Source organism: Crinia signifera, chromosome 2 (genome assembly GCF_055691185.1).
Source record: "Crinia signifera chromosome 2, ASM5569118v1, whole genome shotgun sequence".
Lineage (NCBI taxonomy): Eukaryota > Metazoa > Chordata > Amphibia > Anura > Myobatrachidae > Crinia > Crinia signifera.
Genome location: NC_139218.1, coordinates 31,529,404 through 31,548,435, shown reverse-complemented (window position 1 = coordinate 31,548,435; position 19,032 = coordinate 31,529,404). Strand labels below are relative to the sequence as shown.

The window sequence follows — 19,032 nt, the reverse complement described above, 5'->3', positions numbered from 1 at the left end:
GGGCACCTATTTTTTCAGTACTTACCTCTATGGCAGGCATTCCCAACCACGGTCCTCAAGGCACACCAACAGTGCAGGTTTTCTAGATATCCAGGCTTGAGCACAGGTGACTTAATCCGTATCTGAGGGATTCTGATGAAACCATCTGTGCTGAAGCCTGGATATCACTAAAACCTGCACTGTTGGTGTGCCTTGAGGACAGTGGTTGGGAATGCCTGGTCTATGGAGTCTGGCATACTTTGCCCTGTGCATAATTATAGACTCTAGCACATCCATAAAGTCTAATAGTGGCACCGCTGATCAGTGATACAAAGACTACACTGTTGGCAAGAGAAATAGGAGGGGTCTTGGATAGTCTGAACATAGGCGAACTCCTTTAAAGGGCCATTTGCCCTTTTTTCAACAGCACTACTTGTGCATCCCTAGTTATGGCCCTGCAGATAATATTGGAGCAGAGGCATAAGTTCATCCCAATCGGCTAGACGCAAGTCCTTAAAAAAAGGGAAAGCAAATATTTTGTGTGTGTGTGTCCTTGAGCCATCAGAGAACAGACAGGGCCCCAGCTACGCCTTGTGAGAATGACCAGTGGGACAGGGTCAGACTTATAAGCATTAAGAATCAGTGTTCAACAGTAAGTCCCATCTCACAGTCCGTCACTTGCTGAAGCACAGTCTGAGCAGTACCAGACTGGAGCCAACCTGCCCCCTACTGCAGGTGTTAACATGGCTCTTGGGATAGAGGGGCATATGTATTAAGCCTTAACAAGAGATAAATGCAAGGGTGATAAAGAGAGATAAACGTCCAGCCAATCAGCTCCTTACTGACTTTTTCAAACACAGCCTGTAACTTGGCAGTTAGGAAGTGATTGGCTGGACGTTTATCTCTCTTTATTACCATCGCATTTATCTCTTGTTAAGGCTTAATACATCTGCCCCAGTGCCAGTTAACTATGCAAGTGCACCACAGAGCTCTGTTGGAAGAGCAGTAGTCAGACTTGGATCCTGCTGGGAACCATACTCGTACAGCTGTACATGCAGGTGCCCCTTCAAGGCCTGGAGCCTGGAGGCAGACGACTACATTGCCTCTGGGAGTTACTCTTATATTGGAGGTACAGATATTATTGACGGCTTAGCAAGCGGAGGGCTGGGGGCAGTACAGTTGCCCAGATGTGGTCAACTGAAGACAGGTGGATGTTCACGCTCATCTCCTATTGGTGGAAGCGGCTGCTATTTGTGGGTACATTTGTAAGCATATAAGAAATTAAATAGGCAACAAGCGGTTAGTCATGTGACAGTCCCATTACGTTCATATTAAATAAAGTACAAATTAATTAGGTCACTTAGGGTCTGATTCAGGATCGCTCGTTGATGGTCGGGGTTTGTCAATACGCTTTTCTGCGCAATATGCAAACCTAAGCAGCGAACAGCTTCAGCTAGTTACACACTCACTGGACCATTCGCTGTGGTGAGGGAAGGCCAGGGCATGTAAGGGGCGGTAGCATGAGAGGAGATGTGTTCGCACGTTGCCGAGGGGATTCGGCGATGGGGGAGTCGTTCAGACGGGCTGCGTGAGGCAATTATAGGCTTGATAGGCAGCTAGCTGCATAACGAGCCAACTTGAATTAGGCTCTTAGTGCGGTGGGACAAATTTTAGCAGGTGCTACTGTAGATAGAACATGGGTTGTTCGCCCGGATTCGGTATGAAATCCCGACGGTCCAAATCCCGACAGGGTGAAAATCACGAATGGGTCAAAATACCGACATGGACAAAATCCCGACATTTAAAATCCCGACAGGGTCAAAATCCCGACATTTAAAATCCCGACAGGGTCAAAATCCCGACACTTAAAATCCCGACAGGGTCAAAATCCCGACATATAGAATGTACAGGTGAAACAGTCTACATGCCTTTCGGTCAACAGGTGAGAGGTCGACATGGGTTTTTTCACTGTTTTTTTTTACCCGAATGTCGACACAGTCGACATGGACACAGTTGCAAGTGAACCGCAGCCGCTCGCAATGCTTCGGGCACGCTATTTTATTCTCCCACCATGCCCTAGTGGATGGTAGGGCATGAAATACCGCCTGTCGGCACATGTCGATTCAAAAAACAGTGAAAAAAACCATGTCGACCTCGCACCTATCGACTGAAAGGCATGTAGACTGTTTCACTTGTACATTCTATATGTCGGGATTTTTACCCAGTCAGGATTGTAAATGTCGGGATTTTGACCCTGTCGGGCTTTTAAATGTCGGGATCTTGTCCATGTCGGGATTTTGTCCTTGTCGGTATTTTGACCCATTCGGGATTTTGACCCTGTCGGGATTTTGACCGTCGGGATTTTGACTGCATCCCGTTCACCCATTCCAAACATGTATTATACAGTAGGAGCAAGTTTCATATTTGCTCCTTTGGCCATGGCTAGCCATGGCTATTCTATTGTTCTCAGCTGCAATACGTATTGTATTGCAGCTGAGAACAAAAGAATAGCCATGGCTAGTGATGGCTAGCCATAACCAAACGAGCAAAGATGAAACTTGCTCCTACTGTATATCATTATACATAATCATAGTACAACAGAGAACAAACTGAGTCAGTTTAACTAGCAAATAAATATTATTAATACAAACAACAAAAAGACAATTTAACAAAAGCCACCTATATAGTAATTTACTGCATTACAGTATGTTCTATTACAGTATCTCTATTCTCTTGGTGACAATCTCCAAATAGAAGCGTGTATGTGTAATGATACACCCTACTCAGTCAGAGCACTTATTTATTTTTAAATTCTAATAATTTACAGCAGCACATACATTATCCACTATGAAGCCAAACAGTCATTTTATGAATGTAACCTTTAATACATATCCATACCAGAGATATTTTATATCGCTGTCTTTTACTTCAGCGCTCCAACTGCTTTCTTCACACAGTGTAAATAAGCAAGCAATCATATGATACCTTTATATAACTAAACATGTAACATATGCGATTAGACATTTCCATTGAAGAGTCTCTAACCGTCAGTCCCGCCCAGCTTCTTAATTTAAAAGTGCAGTTTAATAGAGAACGTCAATCTTCGGAACTGAAATCCTTTGATTTATGTGTTTTATTCAAAGATAATAGTTATATCTTGGATTTAAAAGCTCACATCATTCTGTCACTGTTATATACAGTATTGTGGGTGATTTGTGTTAAGATGTTGCATATAAAATTACATCTGAGCTATTTTTTGTTGGTAAAATAGGTGATATACCAGGCTGAGCATATCGTACACAGCAGAGATGTACATGGTTTTGTATCTTTTGGTCTTGGTTTTTGTTCTAATTCCATCGCCATATTTTGGTTTTGCAAAACCACCCTCAAGTATTTTGGCTCAGAATTAAGGGTAAATGTAATAGGGTGCGAGAAGCTGGAGGCTTCGTAGTTTTTCTGAGAATGGCCATATTTTAAAAGTGGCAATCATTTACAGGGCAATACAAGTTTGTTTTGCTTTGTGAATGATTGCCGCTTTAAAAATATGGCCATTCTCGGGTGAACTCATGCACCTCTGAAAACATGGACCCTCGTACATTTACCCCTCCAAATCCAATTCTCGTGTTTTTCACCTGTGCGTCCACTATGGAATGCCCCCTGCCTGCCAATCAGGCAGCGAGTGCCCCGGGTAATGAAAATTTCACGTGCTTTTTTGCGGGGGTCTGCACATCCGCCTATGCACAGTTCCCCACCATTAGAGATGGGATGAATTCACTGCTCAATGAGCAAGTCTGAATCAGCTCCAAAATGTGCCCTGCAATCAGGTCAGAAATAGGCCCTTCATCTGGAGGTTGGGAATTATTGTCTAGATCTACAAGAAATGGAGAAGATGACAAATATCTAATATGGCATTTTGTTATGAGCTATTGTGCCAAGCTGCGGTAACAATAATCGGGGTATCACTCCTGAATAAGGAATACCCATATAAAAGAAAGAATAACTGCGCTAAAAAAGTATAACAACGTTATCAATTCAGAATCACAATTTTAATGATATTAAGATCCTATATTCTAAAAAAACTATTTTATAAAAAAAAATCATGAAGCTATCACAGCATATTATATTCACCCATGGGTCAATGTGACCTGTCCATTGTTTGTGTGCGTTGCTGTGGTGCCTCACTTGTTGTATAGTCCCCTGGGAGCAGAGGGTAGACCACCAGCTTTATGGAGATGGCAATCCTCCAGTGCTTTCTTGTAGACTGTAGTCTTTAAGTGGGAGAGTCCACTGAAGAAGATGAGAAGTGCTTGTACCAAGTGAAAACAGGGTTTAGAGACGGTTGTTTCAGAGGCTGGTCCGGTCACTCTGCAGGGTGATAGGTTGGTCCTGTCACTCTGCAGGGTTATAAGTTGGTCCGGTCACTTTGCAGGGTGATAGGTTGGTTCAGTCACTGTGCAGGGTAATAGGTTGGTCCGGTCACTCTGCAGGGTGATAGGTTGGTCTGGTCACTCTGCAGGGTGATAGGTTGGTCCGGTCACTCTGCAGGGTGATAGGTTGGTCCGGTCACTCTGCAGGGTGATAGGTTGGTCCGGTTACTCTGCAAGGTGATAGGTTGGACCGGTCACTCTGCAGGGTGATAGGTTGGTCAGGTCACTCTGCAGGGTGATAGGTTGGTCCGGTTACTCTGCAGGGTGATAGGTTGGTCCGGTTACTCTGCAGGGTGATAGGTTGGTCCGGTTACTCTGCAGGGTGATAGGTTGGACCGGCCACTCTGCAGGGTGATAGGTTGGACCGGTCACTCTGCAGGGTGATAGGTTGGTCTGGTCACTCTGCAGGGTGATAGGTTGGTCCGGTTACTCTGCAGGGTGATAGGTTGATACGGTCACTCTGCAGGGTGATAGGTTGGTCCGGTCACTCTGCAGGGTGATAGGTTGGTCCGGTCACTCTGCAGGGTGATAGGTTGGTCCGGTCACTCTGCAGGGTGATAGGTTGGTCCGGTCACTCTGACAGGTATCTCTGGAACTTGTGGAATGCCTGGCAGGCATCTACCCACTTGTGTTACCACGGGAATGCCCAGCATTTTCATGGGGATGCCCATAAATTGCGTGGCTCAGTGAGTGTGAATGCATGCGCAAATATGTGCGTGCGCATGCGCAGACTCCCACCATTGGATCAGGGCAGAAATCAACCCGTTTTGATCACTACTGAATTAGGCCCCTTGGGCCAGATGCACTAAGCTTCAAAAATGATAAAATGGAGAGTGATAAACAACCAACCAATCAGCTCCTAACTGCCATGTCACAGACTGTGTTTGAAAAATGTCAGACAGGAGCTGATTGGCTGGCTGTTTATCACTCTACATTTTTAGGGGTAGTATAGCTTGGAGCTGTGTGTTGTGAAGGGGTGTATGGTGAGGGTTAGGGTAGTGTAGGGGCAGTGTGCTGGGAGGTGGTGCAGAGTGAGTAGTAGTGTAATGTAGGAACAGGGTTGAAGAGTGACGGGAAGTGTGACGGGAAGTGTAGAAACTGTGTACGGGGAATGGGTACAGGGTTAGGGGTGCTGTAGTGTAAGAACAGTGTGGGTGGGGAAGGATTGAAGAGTGAGAACATTTTGAAAAAATTGGACACTGCAGATTTGTCTTGCTCTTGTTTGATCTTTTTTTGCTTAAAGTCATGAAACAAATATGTTATCCTCCATACACCATACCTCAAGAGACGCCTAGTGCAAGCATAGCTGTGTGACTAGTTCTTTATATTTGCATATTATTAGCGCCATACACAGTGACATACTGTAGCAAATGACACTGCAGACCCCGTGGTGGCTTAGAAGCCCTGGCTGCTTAACAGCGCCGGGAGTCTCTGGGTGGTTTTGCTACGCCACTTCCTGGACCCATCATTCCTGCCCACATTGAAAATGTGAACTTTGAATATACATTGGGCCTTATTCTGATCGGAGCGGCCAAACGTGCGTACGTTCACAATTACCGCACGCTAGCCGTACGCGGCCGTTAGGGTTAAGTCCACCCACAAATCAGCCGCTTGCGTACGGGCAGAAATAACATAGAAGGGGAGTGGTGTACAAATGAGCGTACGGCAACGTACGCGGCCGGCCCAGCCCTTACACTCCGACAACTGGCGTACGACTGAGCGTACGGCGCCGTCTACGGCCGTCTTTCCTCCGTCTCCCCACCGCCTTCTTGCGGCGATCTGAGCGTACGCCAGCTTGCACGGACGGGTCCCTATTGTTTTCAATGGAAAACTCAGCTTATGTCACCGCTCGTGAGAGTGAGCGTACGTCCGTGCACGCTGGCATACCCTTCACATATATTGACCTGCAAATCTTGCCTCTCAACTACTAATCTGACAACTGATTAATTTATCTATTTGTTATTCACTTATTGTTTTCTATTAACTCAATTGTCTACCTTAATAAAGACCTAATAAAACTACATTTTAAACCACATTACATGTATATTTGTTATGTTCTAATGTGGCATTTTAATCACTATCTATGTGTCCCCATATTGCTGTTACTTTTAAATCAAGTTATGTTGGTGTTTCTGTATATGTACTAAATTATGTCCATAATTAGTTTGTCCAAAATGTGTAACATGTATACCTACCCTGATGTTATGTGTGATGTTTTAATCGAAAAACATTAAACATTCATGCATTTTCACTATGTGTTATTTTACTCAAAAACACACACATTTACACATCAATCATTACCCCTCACCTCAAATTACTAATATAACTTACATTACACATCTGTATGTACCTACCCTTACAAGCCCTCTAACATATTTATTATTAAAAACACAGGCAATTTATAATACAATATAAACTTTTATTTATTACAAACATAATAAGGGGGGGGGGGATAAAAAAAAATTAAATGCGGGCCTCCAGTAGGCCAAAAAGAAGTTGCAAATAAAAAAGGGTCAGGAAGATCTCCCGAATAAGGGCTGCCACCTCCTCCTGCTGCTGTTCAGTGTCTGTAGTGAAGGGATAAAAAAAAAAAAATTAATATATAACATAAACAAATGTTTGTTGTATTTGTACATAATAAAAAGTTGTGAGTTATGTGTGAAGGGCACATACATTTTTAAACTACATTGAAGATGGGTCTGCTGTAAACACAGTACTAAAAAAAAATATGTTAACACACATATACTGTACATAGTAAATAACATTAATTCAATTACTCCTTCATCAATGAATGTATGCTGTATCCCAATTGGTACTTTGTTTTTGGGGGACTGTCCTCTAACCTCACAATTAGCCTGTGCTATTTAAGGGTTATGACATTGTTGTGGCTTAAGCACTCCTTACTATTTTAAATTTAGGACATTGCTGTACAAATTATAGGCCTACAGCTATGTTTGTAAAGCATGCATCCGCATGGCCTCACACACTATTACCAAAACAATCTCTACATTTAAGTTGCACCAGTGGCAGATTAAGCCTTTGGGGGGCCCGGGGTACTTTAGAGCTGGGGGCCCCCTTGCACTTGTCATTACTGGCCGCACACTGCATGGCCGAATATTATACTGTCAAAACATAGAGTAAAGGCAGAATAAACTTGGTCAATGGTTACCTGCAGGGGATATATATATATATATATATATATATATATATATATATATATATATATATATATATATATATATATATATATAGACAGGGGGTTGGCGGCACTCGGAATAATAATAGACACCATATATATATATATATATACACACCACATGAAAAGCCTGTGTTTGTCCCTCTGCCCCTTACTCTGGAGGAGACCTCACAGTCCTAGTGCTGCCTCTGATTAAAAACCCTCCTATGACTAAGCTGCTGCTGCTGTTCTCCATGGACCTGAGAAGTATGTAATGAGCTCCACCAATCAGAGCTCAGCACAAACTTCTCAGCCTCTGTCCTCTGGTGCAAAGTGTCATGGGACTTAGTCAACTCCCAGAAATGCACTGCACACTTGTGCAATCAGTGTGCCTTGCCTCCCGATGCTCAGCACCATAAATCATTGTCACATTGGCAGATAGGTGAAGCTGCAGCACTACCCCACCCATGCACAAAACATTTAGCAAAAAAAAAAAAACATAACTTAAACATTGTCTTTTTAAAAAAAAAAAATGACAACCACAGGGGGCCCCTAGCTAGAGGGGGTCCCAGGGGCACTGACCCCTTGCGCCTCCATTATAATCTGGCCCTGTGTTGCACATCATGCTGGGAACTGGAGTTACCCAACACCTGGAGCCACATAACTACCACACCACTAATGTCGGATATCTCATTGGATGTACTGTTATGTCAATTATTCAAGGGGTGAGGCATGGCCACACTCAAAAAAACCACCAAGGGGACCCTTGTTCCTGGAGAAGGACAGGACACACCTCATGGTCGCCCTGCAGTGATATGTTGCAACTAATGTTGATGTTGGATACACATATGTGGTTGTTGTGATTGTTTATGTGTAGAAATGTGTAGGTCAACATTAGACACATTATTTACTTACGGCTACTTGAGCCATCCTGGGCGCCGCTGGTTGGCTGTGGTGTGGTTGGGGAAGGCAGGAGCAAGGAGGATGGTCCTGGTCTTTGGCCCGAGGTACTGGGTGTTACTGGGGAGTGGAGAGGTTTGGGGGTGGGTGGTGGAGAGGTGTAGGGGGGTTGGAAATGGGGTGGGGAGGGGGGGGGGTGGGGGTTGTGGAGGGGGTGTGGGTTGTGGAGGGGGGGGGGGTTGTGGAGGGGGTGGGGGTTGTGGAGGGGGTGGGGGATGGGGAAATTGTGTGGGTGAAAACTGCACCCTGGGTCTCCTCTTCTTCCTCCTCCTCTTCTTCCTCCTCCTCTTCTTCCTCCTCCTCCTCTTCCTCCTCCTCCTCTTCCTCCTCCTCTTTCTTCTCCTCCTCCTCCTCCTCCTCTTCCTCCTCCTCCTCTTCCTCTTCCTCTTCTTCCTCCTCCTCTTCCTCCTCCTCCTCGGCTGCCTGGTCCCGGGCTGCCTGGTCCCGGGCTGCCTGCTCCCGGGCTTCAATGCGTGCCCTTGCCCGTGCTGAAATGTTCATGTTGATGGCATAGAAATCGAAGATTGGGTTTCATAAAAAAGGGGGAAAGAAAAATTCACATTAGTCATGCTCATAACCTTCAAAATTATCATTGCGGTGAAATTTCAGACATTTATCATGCAAACTATTTGATATCCTACACCCAAAAACTGATCAACTACTTAAACCCCCCCTATACACCCCCATATACACCCCCTATACACCCCATATACACCCATATACACCCCCTATACACCCATATACACCCCCATATACACCCATATACACCCCCATATACACCCCCTATACACCCATATACACCCCCTATACACCCATATACACCCCCATATACCCCCCATATACACCCCATATACACCCCATATACACCCATATACACCCCCTATACACCCATATACACCCCCATATACCCCCCATATACACCCCATATACACCCCCATATACACCCATATACACCCCCATATACACCCCCTATACACCCATATACACCCCCTATACACCCATATACACCCCCATATACCCCCCATATACACCCCATATACACCCCATATACACCCATATACACCCCCTATACACCCATATACACCCCCATATACCCCCCATATACACCCCATATACACCCCATATACACCCCATATACACCCATATACACCCCCTATACACCCATATACACCCCCATATACACCCATATACACCCCCATATACCCCCCATATACACCCCATATACACCCCATATACACCCCATATACACCCATATACACCCCCTATACACCCATATACACCCCCATATACCCCCCATATACACCCCATATACACCCCCATATACACCCCCATATACACCCCCTATACACCCATATACACCCCCTATACACCCATATACACCCCCATATACCCCCCATATACACCCCATATACACCCCATATACACCCCATATACACCCATATACACCCCCTATACACCCATATACACCCCCATATACCCCCCATATACACCCCATATACACCCCATATACACCCCATATACACCCATATACACCCCCTATACACCCATATACACCCCCATATACACCCATATACACCCCCTATACACCCCCTATACACCCCATATACACCCCCTATACACCCCCTATACACCCCCTATACACCCCATATACACCCGCATACTCAGGAACATATTTATAAAAAGTACACCAAACATTGCTAAAAAACGCTGACATACTAGTAATCAAAACTTACATCGGGCAATATGGCGGCGAAGGCTGCTGAGTAGAACCGGCTGCCGCCGGCGCAGGTCGGACCAGCGCCGCTCAACCTGGCCCAGGCTTCTGCGGACGCCGGTTGTGGAAAATATCAGGCGGCGGGCAGCATTATACGCCCGCCGCTTGTCCGCATTAGATACATATGGGCCCCTGGGCCCCAGGTGACGATCCATCACTTCCACCAGGGCCAAAAGCTCAGATGTAGAAAAGGGCCTGGCTCTTGTAGAAGTCATATTGGCAATGGCGCAGTTATTAATTGCAGGTACATATATCACTTTTGGTGCTTGCTGATTGGTCGAAAAAATTGTTTGTTTGGTATTAACTTTATTAATCCCTCTTATATTAACAAACTGGATGCGAATAGAAACTTACGCGGACCGTTCCGATATACACACCACAACCAACAGCATGCATTCAATGAAGAGAGAAGTACTGTATTTACAGTGTGCGGAAAATAATACACGCACCCCGTCTACTCCTAACTACGCTGCTTAAAGGGGGCTCAATACACCAATTGCCATGAAGAGAAGTACTGTATATATAGTAAGTGGAAATTAATACACGCAACCGTCTACTTATAACTACGCTGCTTAAAGGGGGCACGATACAGCGATATGCATGGGGAGGAGTACTGTATATACAGTAGGCGGAAAATGATACACGCAACCCTCTACTTATAACTACGCTGCCTAAAGGGCCACAATGCAACATGTTGCTATATGACAATTTCATACACATTACATATGTAAGGAAAGCATTATAACGTGATGTTTTGAAATGTGACTCACAAAGCATACACGAACTCCAACAGATACCAGCTGACAACACTCATCATTGGAATGACAGGTGCACACATTTCATGATGTAGCCCACAATGCTCCACAACCTGTGTAGATACATACTGTATACGGGTGATTGATCAGGTGCATTGAGACCTGCGTAATTTAAGCGGCAATTATCGGCGGGAAATATCGGCGTAAATTTGCATCTACCTTGCGGGGAAAAATATACGCCCCCTTGTTCGTGGCGGGAGATTAACATATAAATATTCAGTCAGATGCAGCCCACAATTGCTGCAAACATGTCTGACTCTGACGATTCAGCAGCAGAGGACGCTCTGCAGAGAGCACAAGCCGAATCCATGCTTCAAGCATTACAGAAGAGGGAAGAGGAGCGGAGAAGGAGGGCCCAAGAGAGGAGTCGCCTGCAAGATCAAGCGGGCCCCTCAGTAACAGGCCCTGGTGAACCTCCACCAGCTCCACAAGGGCCAAGCAGCCAGCCAGAACAAGAGGTTGCATCTCTCCAAACAGGTGTGACCCAGCAGGTGCATGGTGAGAGAGCTGGGGCCACCAGAAAACGTGCTGCAACATCTAGGGTGATGACTGAGCAGGATACTATCACCAGAAGGAGAAACCCTGCATTTGTAGAGGCCGAAATGCGAATTCTCGTGCCCAGGGCACGCGAATGGATTGAATTGGCAACCAGGAAGCCAGGTGCCAGTGCAAGGAGAAACCTTTGGGACAAGATCACAGAGGAAGTGAACCAGGTGTCACCAGTGGTCAGAACTTGGGACGCGGTGAAGAAAAGGTTAGTGTGTTTGTCAGGGCAATTTGTTCAGCAGTCTCCAGCAGGAACTGAGGCCCTTATTCTAGTTCACTCTTTCTGGCCAAATATTTCTTAGATGGACAAAACCATGTGCACTGCAGGTGAGGCAGGTGTTACTTGTGCAGAGATAATCAGATTTGGGTGGGGTTTTACACCTGCCTCACCTGCAGTGCACATGGTTTTGTCCATCAAAGAAATATTTGGCCACACATGGCACAAAAGATCACCCACACTAGGAAATGTCACGTAGCTAGGGGTACCACCTAGTCCCTTTAATTCCGGACACATATTAAATACACAGGTTCTGTGGCTGGCTGACTTCAAGACTCCACTTCACCTAATTTTAAACTGCCACAGAACCTGTGTAAGTAACATGTGTCCAGAATTAAAGGGACTAGGTGGTAACCCTACACGTAGCACAGTGGTGCACATATCTCATGGTGATATTTGTATTTTTAAACTTGTAGGTGGACTGACTTCAAAAGTGCCCTGAAGAGGAAGATGACTGACCGGTACAACCACAGCATGTCCACCGGGAGCGGTCCTATGCCTGACCATTTGGAGTTTACCCCCCTGGAGCTGGACTCCTGTGACGTGATCGATGTGGGGGAGATCAGGGGGATCTCCAATATGGACAGTGAGCTCCCGGTGGAGGTCTTTGCTGCTGCTTTTGATGGTAAGTCACAGTAATGCATTGTATTTAGAAAGATATTTTTTATTGCGTATGTGATGGTGACATTGTTTTCAATTCTTATCCTAGCAGAAGCAGAAAGTCAGGATGTACCGGCAGCATCGGCCTCTGCAGAGCCACAGGTGGAGCAGGTGGTCCAGCCTCCACCAAGACGTCGCCCCCAGCCCCAGCCTCAGGAGACATTGAGTGAGAGCCTGTTGGTGACGCTGGACAGGATCGAGCAGCAAGGGGTGGATGCTGCGATCCGTCAGCAGCAGGTGGCGGATTTTCTGGCGGAGTGGAAGGCCACAAACCAGCTGCAGGTTGAGGCGTTGAAACGCATTAATGAAACTCTGGCGGCTGGCATGCTAAGCATTGGCCAACACCTCAGCCGCCAGAATGAACTTATTGCGGAGCAGCTGTCCACCGCCAGGTCCCTAAGGGACAATCCCCCATCTGCTGCCCCACCCCAAGCTGCTCCCCAACCTTCCACCTCGGCTGACCCTCCTGTGGCGACTAGGGGAAGACGCCGAAAGCCAGCTGACCCAAAGGCCCCTGTCCCCAAGGCCCCATCTAAAAGGGGCAAAAAAGGGCCCAAATGAGACCTGGGTCACTTCCTCTGTGGTTGGAGGCCAAAGGTTTAAATTGCACTGGACATCCGCTTCCTGAGTTGCCCATCGATCCATTTGCGTGCCATGGGCATGAAAGTTCGTATTTTGACCTCTACAAATGCAGGTTTTTTTTTTTGGTGGTGTGTATCTTGCTTAGTAGTCACCCTGGTTGTTGCAGTACGTATTCTGGTGTCCCCATTTCTTTCACCATTGCATTTGCAGGGTAACACATGTTTGGAGATATGCAACCTCTTGTTCTGGCTGTTTTATTATTTGTGTGTCTATTTTATTTGTTTTTTTTTTTGATTTCTCACATTAAAGTGTCAAGCTGTGATGCTGAACAGCAAATAAATTTATTTTACAAATTAAATCTAAATTGTGGTATGTGTCATTTCTTGTGTGAAACAAATACTAGATTTATGTGTACTTACTGACCAGGGTATTTTTGAACATTTGTTGAAGTGTGGTGGAAGTTTCCCATGTGTAACCCTCTCCATGGCCATTCCCATGTTCCTATCCAACTTTTCGCTGCTAATTAGTTTGTGTCAGCACATGTGCAGAGCAACTTAATAGGTGAGAAAGCAGTTTGTGTGCAGGTGAGGTAGCTCCTACAGTAGTAGGTAAAAGCAGGTCCAGAACAATGCTTTCCTCATGGAGTGGGTGAGGCAGACAAACAAGGGTGAAAAGGTACATTTGTGTAGGAATTCATATGTGTCCTCCCTAAAAAAAGATGTGTGAATGGGCCAAACATGATAAATTAGCTTGTGAACAAACATGCATAACTTTTAAAATATATATGATTTGACAGTGTCATAAGCAGATGTAGGAATCCTTTGTTAGAGAGATGAGAGTGCAATAATGTGATTGGTGGCATCTTACATCCAGAGTGTAGTGAAATCCAAATCATAGCAGATGAGATAGTGGTACAGGTCATAATTTGGGGTACTATACAAAGATTGTGTTGAAAATAGTGGTCATGTGCTTCAAACATTGCAGAAACATCGTTTGTAGGTGTTAGATGTGGTTTATGTTATTGTATCCTAAATACAAAACCTATGTTAGTATTAGAGTGAACACGTTGACACATGTCGACTTGTGTAGATTGAGTGTGCTACTGCGTAAAGTCTATGAAAGCAGGTAGTGAATGTGTCTGTTTATCAAATACCTACCTTAGCGTATAAAAAGATTCTTACCTTAAATTAAACAAACCTTTAAATGTGGAGAAGTATAGAAACATAAGCTTCCAATGTGTTTGCGTGCTGCATGTGTGGCTTGCAGGCAGTGAAATCATGGTTTGGAGTTAATAGACTGCAGCATTGCTTATTACATTCAGGTGTATGTGTTTAAGTACTAATCAGCGTTAATTAGCCAACTCAGGCGCACGCTGGCAAGCGGTATCTGTAGGAGTGGTTTTAGCTGGTGGTTGGCGGCCGCCTGTTTGGTGTCCGAAACGAACGGTGCCTTAGTCGATCGTGCGGTAGTAGCACCGCTCATTTCTGGTGCACACCCCCGTGTACGCCCATATTTACGCCCATTTTCCCTCATTATTTCGGCCGCTCCCATCAACACGCCCCTATGCCGCCCCATTACCCGTACGCTCGCGTACAGGTTTTTTCGCACGTTGAGACACCGGCCGTAAGCGTTGTGGAGTGTTCGCGCCGGCGCATTAGCGTATTTGCACATGCGCAGATCGTGAAAAACCCCGGGACGTACGCGTACGGCCCGGACGCTCCAAGCAGAATAAGGCCCATTGTGTGCAATTGAAAAAAAAAATGCACGTACTGTTTCTGCATTATAATGTTTATGAAATAACGTGAACTTGTTATGTTTAATATCGGAATATAGAATCAATCTGCATACCTAACAGTAAACATTGATTATGACCTTATGTTACCAGATAAATGGAACCAATGTTTTAATTGCATTGATTTTGTCTTATAACTCGGTATTGCAATGAATTATTGACCACGTAAGCTACAGTAAATGCTGAAGTGTTCTAAGTACAAGTCAGGCGCAGGTGAACAGCTTGTACAACATAACAGGACACATTCATCCAAGACTGAATTTTCTTTGAAGTGAGGAAAGATGGGTGTCACGCAGCGTGGTTCTGTGGGACTGATTCATCAAAGTCTCCACCGTATCTCGCAGCTTAATGAGTCAGCCCACATAATTACAATGCATGAAATCGATTTACTGGATTTTCAACTCAGAAAAAAATACCCCCCCTTTGATTTAATCTATTCCAACATTTGACATTCTGGTTCTTTTATTAATATAAACCAACCGTTATCTTTACATAGTCTTAGTGATTTTTGAAGTACAATTGAATAAAGCTGTAAATAGCACGCATACCAATTTAAACTTCAAAGTACAATAAAATGTTTAATAGATCACATAAGAAGCCATTATTAATCAGGAGACCATAGTACTTATAAATGCATGTTATTGGCAGCCTTTTACAATAATGTATTCAGAAAATGCTATAAGAAAGGTTGGTGCTACTGTATGCTGATATTCCTAATTAAAGAGAGTCTTGAGCAGCAATAGGGGGAGCAGTCGCCTAAGTTCGTCCGAGTTGCCCAGAGGCAAGATAAGTATTGGTGCCCCCCCCCCCAACACACACACACCATCTTATATAAATATATGTATGCATGTATGTATGGTATGGATATTATGTTTAGAATAAAGAGTGTGATGTCTATAGTCCTGCTAGGAGAAGAAGTCAGCCACAGAAGCCATATCAACGGCTTTCAATTAGCTAATTCAAACTCACAGGGGAGGAGAGGTGCCCCCTTGGGAGCAGGAGCCCGGTGGCAAATGACTCCATTGCCTCCCAGAGTTCTGCCTCTGAGGGGGAGCAAAAGGGGTAAGTAACCCTAAGCTCCCCTCTCTAAAATGGCCCTCTACTGACTACTATGGACTAGATCTATGGACCAGAGAGCAGCGCTACCACAGGCTCATGCGTAAACCCCGTGGCATTCGCTCAAAGGTGGGTGGGAAAGGGGCTGGCATGGTAAGGATGCAGGGCACCACCCAGGGTTTTATGGCCATGCCCACAAAAACACTGGGCATACCCATGCAAATGCAGGCTTGTCCATGTGTCCTCGGGGCGGGCTGCTGACGTCACATGACATTAGCGCCCGCCCCCAATTCCCCGCAAAGTGGGCAAATTAAAATTAATGATATACTTTTCGGAGCGAAGGCTGGAGAATTAATGATGAACGAACATTGAATGATATCTCCTCCATCCAGCCACATGAGTGGATGTGTAAGTGTAGGAAAGGGGGGTTTATGGTGGGGTGGAGTTAATCAGGTCTGAATCAGGCCCAGTATGCAGCTCAACAAGAGTAAGAAGAGTTTTATAAATTAATTCATTAAATACATTGTCTATGTATATATGTGTGTGTGTGTGTGTGTGTGTGTGTGTGTCTGTGTGTCAGAGATGCTGCATTTTTAGCAATCTTATTTGAAAATTATCTTGCAGTTTGGCAGTAGAACGCACTTTCCGGAGCACTCCAAGCAATGCACAAAAGTCGAGTTTATATTCTTTAGGATCTCATACATATTGACATTATTGTGCAATAAGTTTCCAGGTGCACAAAAAGTATTTAGTTTCCAAAGTGTACATTTACATTTTTTTTTAAAGTATTTGCCAGAGGAGTTTACAAAAAGTTGCATGTGCTCAAACCACTTGGTGACATAGGGACCAGTCAGTCCGAAGCAAGTCTGCCTTCTACATGCTGATTCAAGTTCTTCACTGTGACTCTAAGAAAATCCCCTAATATTGTGCTTGATTTGTGGGAACAGAAAGTCATTGCAGGGGGGGCAGGTCTGGACTGTACGGTGGATAACCAAGCCCATTGATGCGTTTATAGGCCATAAAATCCTCCACTTTCCTGGACTTGTCAGCAGGTGCATTCTCATGGTGGAGAAGGACACCATGAGTGTGAATTCTAGGACAGTACTTTAAAAATGTAATCCAACACTTGTGGCAGGAACAGGTTGGCATACCTGTGATGGTGCCACCATCACCCCTGTGATGGTGGCAACATGAACAGCCTTGGCCACAAAGTTAGCCACCATATGCTTGTCCCTGCTGTACAAATGAAACTCTGAAACTTGAGGGGTAATTTGAAGACAGGGACATATCTATAGTTGGTGCAGGGTATAGAGTACACTGGGGCCCATCAGTAATTAGGAGCCCACAGAGAACACCCTGTACCCGTTTAATTAACTTTCCTTGTGGCAGGTGCCTTATTTAGTATAGCCATACCAGAAAAATTAGGTAAAGTTCCTGGAGATCAGTAGACTTTTTGGTCTGCCCCTCCTATAGCAAGACATCAGATTGCCATTCTTCAGATCTGACAGTGCATTGTCAGATTGTATCAATGGCCATTATCTCTCTGGGAAATATCCAATCTGTATTTATACATGTACCTGTACAGTTGTTTGCACCTATCCTGACAAAGGTTCTAAATAAACCAAAACATTGATACATAAGTAACCTGTGAAGGTCTCACTACTGAAAAGCCCGAGAGTGACACCTTTCTTCTTCTATCCTGTATGCTTGCCATTGGAAGGCACCTGGCAAAAAATATCTACAATTATAGTGCCGAGTGTAACACCTTTCCCTCTCTTTCTCTCTCTCTCTCTCTCTCTCTCTCTCTCTCTAACGCGAAACGCCACTGTTTATTAATATCATTTAATTTAGTGAGTGCAGAGCCCCTACAATTTCTGTTTAAACAATGTGGTCACAAGCCATAGGGCACCTCAAAACTAGGAAAGGTGAGTGCCGATGTTTAGTATATATATATATATATATATATATATATATATATATATATATATATATATATATATATATATATATACATACATATACAATTGTATAGATCTGACTGACTATCCTACAGATCCAGCAGGTGAACAGTTGAATCACAAGTATTACCTGTTATCTCACTTGAAAGAGGACCACACACGAGCACACAGAATTTTGCTGTCAATGTTTCCAGGCAATGACTGCGGATAGTCTGATTAATTTAATTTTGGTTAATTATTGGGCTTCTCTCTCATTTACAGGCGAGCGTGATATTTAAACAGCTTGGCATCATCTCCAGTAATCTTGTTGCATGTGTGGCCAGCTTGGAATTTGGAAACATTTTCAAAATGCTAACATTGACCTACAAAACCCTGGCAGGATTTCCTAGTATACTACAAGAGAAAAACACTTCACTGTGTTTATGGTGTCTCTTTTCCCTTTTCCATTTATAAATATATAAGGCCGAGGTTTATACCACTACAAATGGCAGGTCAATATAGTTTATATCACTCATGCACTAATGTAAGTAGCCATTCTACTGTATTAAGTGTACTTTACGCTCCCCATAAAATTGACTATTCTTTCAATGCTGCTTAAATAAGGTAGGCAGGTACCCACGGACTATGGGTTCTTGCAGTTTACACAAATAATTGGCAAGATTTATGACTATATAGGTGCCCTAGACTGCAAACCCTCACAAAGAGAACATTACCAATTAGAATTATAATACATTTTGCAATGAGTTTCTTTGCATAATCTTAGCCAGGGTTTTGTGCTTACATGCCACTTTTAGTCTGTTAGTCTGTAAGAGTGATCTGAGACCAGCGACCAAAAGGGTTCCCCAGCATTCCATACCTGCTGGCTGTGGTGGATCCTTCGGGGAGACAGGCAGGGGAGATCTCTGGTGGTAACAGCCGCAACCAGTGGGACAGTGCGCTGGCTTGTTGCTAAGCAACTGGCCCTGCGCGTCACTTCTGCTGCCAGGTCTTCTGTCCGGTCAGTTGCCTATTAACCAGAGGATGCTGGGCGG

General features: G+C 44.6%; 1 protein-coding gene across 1 annotated transcript in view; it reads left to right on the top strand.

The window, feature by feature from the left end:
• TMPRSS15 (transmembrane serine protease 15) overlaps positions 1–19,032 on the top strand; it is a 236,808-nt gene that overhangs the window by 56,239 nt on the left and 161,537 nt on the right. The window lies entirely within an intron of this gene.